The 4802-nt window shown below is 47.8% G+C and overlaps 1 pseudogene; it reads left to right on the top strand.

Moving 5' to 3' along the window:
• The first annotated feature begins 3591 nt into the window (after positions 1-3591).
• On the top strand, positions 3592-4358 carry LOC114635690 (annotated as a pseudogene).
• The last annotated feature ends 444 nt before the right edge of the window (positions 4359-4802 follow it).

Here is a 4802-nt window from a genome sequence, read left to right as displayed (position 1 = left end):
TTTTGAGAAAGTGGTCTCTATACTATATACATCTGGCTTTTCTGTAGACCAAGGCAGGCTTCAAATTCAGCAGTACCCCTGCTGCTGCATCTTACACAATGGGATGAAGTACTGAGCACAATGCCTGGCTTATTAATAGTTTGGGGGTTTTTCATTTGGATTGCTTCTTTTTTTTTCAGCTTATGGGGGAGTTTATTTTGAGCTTACAGTTCCAGAGGGATAAGAAACCATCATGGCAGTGAGACATGGCAGCAGATGGACCAGGAGGCTGAGGTCACATCTTCAACCACAAGCACAAGGCAGAAAGTGAGAACTAGAAGTAAAAGATAAGCTCTCCAAGTCCATCTTCTGACATTCTCTCCCGAGCAAGGCTGCAACTCCTGGATTGCGTCTTTTAAGTTACATACTTAATACTGAGTCAAGAAGGAGAGTTTCTCTCTTTTTGTGACCACAAACTTGATGACACGTATGTAAATATCTCTGTCCTTGGCTATCAGCAGAAGCTCGGAGACCTCGTACCAAAGAAGACTGAGCTGGACCCAGATCCACTCACTATGCCTTAAGGACACAGTATAGGTCTAGATTCATGCAATACAGGCTGGACCTATTCTGAGGCTGGGCAGCAGATAAGAAAGTTGAAGACGATGATGTCATCCTAGGGAAGAAGCTTCAGGTCAGATGGCAGCAGGGCAATTGTGCTATTGTAAAGCTGCAGCTGCAGCTTGAGCATCCTGTCTACACCACCAGCTGGCATCCTTCTGCCACCCCTTCTAGCTTCTCCTCCACTCTCCCCAGGCCACTGTCTGGGTGGGTTACTTTGAGGTTCTATTGGGGTCTGTGTGTTGTCACTAGGAAACAGAAACCAGAAATGTGTAAGTAGGTAGTTTGACAGAAATGAAGAAGAGAGGGATCCTTTTTATCCATGAGGTTATCTGCTGGGTTACAGCTCACAGAGCCTGCAGTATGTCTTACCTGAGGGATGCTTCTTGAATGGGAGGGTTCAGAGAGAAATAAGAAGCCTTGAACCTTTTCTATCTCATCACTGCAATAGGATAACCAATTTGGACATAAAATCAGAGAATCTGAATGCTGTGAACACCGTCAGGAACTGGAGTCTGTAGAGTCACTGAGGCTGGTCTGAGGGAGGCCGTGTTTACTCAGGATGAAGGCTGGGTAAAGTCATGGTAGCTGATCCACTGTTAAAGGTGCCTTGTATTGTCTCTCCTTTTCTCTGTCTCTCTGTCTCTCTCTCTCTGTCTCTCTCTCTCTGCCTCTCTCTCTCTCTCTCTCTCTCTCTCTCTCTCTCTCTCTCTCTCTCTCTGTGTGTGTGTGTGTGTGTGTGTGTGTACCCGTGTTCACACTCAAGTGCATGCATATATAAGTAAGTGTGCTCAGAATCCAGAGGACATCCTCGGGCATTATGATTATGGACACCACCCTACTTGATTATCAGCCTTTGGTTTCTTTGCTTGATTGATTGACATTTTGATATGTGGGGTTTTTTTTTTGTTGTTGTTTTGGTTTGGTTTATTCGAGTTTTGTTTGTTTTTTGTTTTTGTTTTTCGTGTTTATTTGTCTGTTTGGTGTGGTTTGTTTTGTTTTGTTTTGTTTTTTTGAGACAAGTTTTTACTATGTAGTGCTTGCTGCCCTGAAACTGAAACTGAATATATAGTCCAGGCTAGCTTCAAACTCCAACAGATGCGTTTGTCTCTTCCCATAGCAGGGTTCACATAGGAATTCAACTGAGTCCAAACCATGAAGCTAGTACAGAGCCCGTGATCTGGGATTAAGGAGCCAGCATGTGGCAGCAGTGGAGCAGGGTCCAGGAGCAGCTGGGCTCCTGTAGTACCCACCAGCTACAGTCTAGTACATGACGTATGTCAGTCTTGTCAGGTCCAGCCCCTTCTTGGGTAATATGGCAATTGAGTCACCATTTACCCAGAGAGCCCAGAGACTTAACAAAGGGCAGATGAAATCTGGAGGTGAGGGCTCATGACCAGGAGGGCAACCTCGCAGAGCTCACTGCAGCTAAGAACGTGGTTCATGTGGTAGAGCTTGCCTGGCATCCACAGAACCAAACGTTTTATGTCCAACAGGAGATAAAGGGTCATGATGGTGCTCACAGTGTCTCCAAGGGGACTCTGGATACAGAAGTCAGTCTGTGTGCGGCTGGCAGTGGGGCCATGATAATTTGCATCTGGCTCAGGTAAAGGAATCTGAGGACCACGATGACTGTGAGGAAGGCAGAGAAGCAGATATGGGAGACATCAAGCTGCATAGACAGCTGCAGGGAAACGTGGAAAAGGTGATCAATGCCAGGAAAGCTAAGGAAATAGGAAGTTACCTCTGCACATGTCAGTCAGGGAGAATGATATCACTTCCTCTGGTAAAATTATGTTTTCCTTCCCTGCAGGGAGCTGATGACACTGTGTCCTGGGGAAGGGTAGGATGAACCTCCTTAGAACCAGCCCTGAGGCCACCACAGGCTCTGGCCCAACCTCTCATGTTTCCTCCCAAGTCACAGACCAGGTGTATCCACTGTCAAACATGTCCCAGGCCTTATGTCTTGAGTGATATATGGCTTCTCTGAGCTGTCTTTGCCCACTTAGTCCAAAGAAGGTTCTGGTGTGACCATAACTAGAGGGAGTCACTCAAGAGCTTTGTGGAAAAAGCCTCCTCAGAGCCTGCGCTGAGCAGGCCAACTGAAGTCTCTGTGTGGAAAGGAAGACTCTACAAAAACTCAATGTGACTAAAGTCCAGTCAATCGGCCATGTGGCTGTCATGTTACATGTGCCAGGGCTTCTCTGATCCTCTTCTGAGTGACAGTTATGATGGGGGGAGGGGGAGGAGAAAAGCTCCTTTAGAAACTGGAGAAGTTTTAGAGTGATTTTCCAAGAAGCCCAGGGAAGTTGGAGACTTGGTAGTAGGGAGCAGGCAAAGGAGTAGGCCATCTCTCAGACCTTGGTCCTGCCGAGGGACTATAAAGGGTCCCTGAAGTGCAAGAAAAAGGCAAAGAGCAGATGTGGGTTAGCAGTGCAAGAAGCAAGTGGTCACTGTGCTAGCGCCAGGGACTTAATGTGTGTCCACATCTCAACCATCATTGTGTCTGTGGTTTATAGACTGACAGCTTCATTATGTGAAATTATTAGAGAGAGGCTCAAACATGGTAGGAGACACAATGAGAAAGATTGAGGACTTGGAGGGAAGGAATAGAGGAAATATAGAAGAAAGGATGCAGAGAGATTACAAGTCACTTAGGAAATGGGAAAGTGTAGAAAATGCAGAAGATCAAGGAGGAAGGGGGGCAAGCCCTGCATGTGGAGGACAAGGCCATGTCTCCTAGCCAATAATGGTGGCTGAACCCAAAGAGCCGACCTTCTTGGCAGTGATCAGAAGGGTATATCTTCTGGAACATGAAGAAAGAAGTCAGACCATAAAAGGAAGTTGCTGGCCACAGGAGGTGGAGGTTCAGAGAGTCTGTCTCTCAGTCCTCCACATGAGAAGGCCTGAGCATCTGTCTCACTTTTCCCTGATGCTCTCTGGTCTCCTGAGTACCCCAGTGTCCCTAGGTAGGGCATCCTTCCCTTCCTGATGGCTCTGCTGATCTCTCCTCCTGCAGAAACTCTGGTCATGGCTCAGATCCTGCTTCTGCTGTCAGCAGCATGTATGAAAACTGGTGAGTAGTGGGGACTTCAATAGCAGGGTCTTAACCACAGGAGGGGACAGTGGGGCTCAGAAGAGTGGGCCGTCATGTGGACAGGTGTCTTCTAGAGGATCCAACCACGTCTCTCTGCCCAAGAGAGGTTTCATCCCTCAGGGAGCACAACCTAACCCTTCCCTTGCTTTCCTGTCTCACTAGCCATAGAGACAGTCCTGTCCTGTGTCCACCCCAACCTGTGGATGAAGGCTCAGGATGCTCAGGATTATACTTTCCATTCCTGCAGTGGCTTCAGATTCTCCCCACCCTTCCTATGGAACTCTACAGAGTCAAACAGAGAAAACGATTATGGAATCAACCAACCAGCTCTCCTCTCTGGAGTCCAGGGCGGCTCCATCGAGATCCCCTTCTCCTTCTACTTCCCGGGTAGTTGGCCAAGGATCCTCAGATGAGCATAGCCTGGAGATGGAAGCACTTCCATGAGGAATTCATCAACAAATCAACCCTGCCTTTCATTCATGAGCACTTCAAGGACAGGCTCATCCTCAACTGGACACAGGGTCACACATCCGAGTCCTCAGAATCTTGAGCCTGAAGGAGATTGACCAGGCCTTATACTTCTGCTGAGTTTATCTACAAACAACAGAAGGTTTGAAGTTTTGGCAGTCAGATCCTGGGACCCAACTTACTGTGACCCGTGGTGAGCTCAGGCTTTGACACCTGTGGCTTTTTGGCCCCTAGATGTCATCTTAGGCCTTACCACACTGGGCTTAGAAACATAATCCCTTCCCTCGGCTCTGCCCACACCTCTGCCAACAGCATCTTTCCTTATAGTTGTGACAAGTGTTTGCTGCTTCCTCTGCTGTGGTCTGTCATCCTCTGCTCTGACAGAACCATACCCCACTCTGGGCTTCACCATAGCTCAAACCCTTATTGTTCCAAATCTAAAACTACTGTCCTGACCACTTTCACCCATGACCTTCAGGTGGATGAATTTCTCCAGCATGGAGCTTACACTCTTGGTCCTGTTGGTCCCTGAGTGCAGCATCTCCACACAGATCCAACCTCAGCTCAGAACATAGAGTAGGGGCCATTGGATGTTCTGGTGTCCTCTGGTCTAACTGTAACTGCCACATGTGACTAC

The sequence above is a fragment of the Grammomys surdaster genome, unplaced genomic scaffold (assembly GCF_004785775.1).
Source record: "Grammomys surdaster isolate TR1022 unplaced genomic scaffold, NIH_TR_1.0 116319, whole genome shotgun sequence".
Lineage (NCBI taxonomy): Eukaryota > Metazoa > Chordata > Mammalia > Rodentia > Muridae > Grammomys > Grammomys surdaster.
This window is presented reverse-complemented; position numbering and strand designations above follow the sequence as displayed.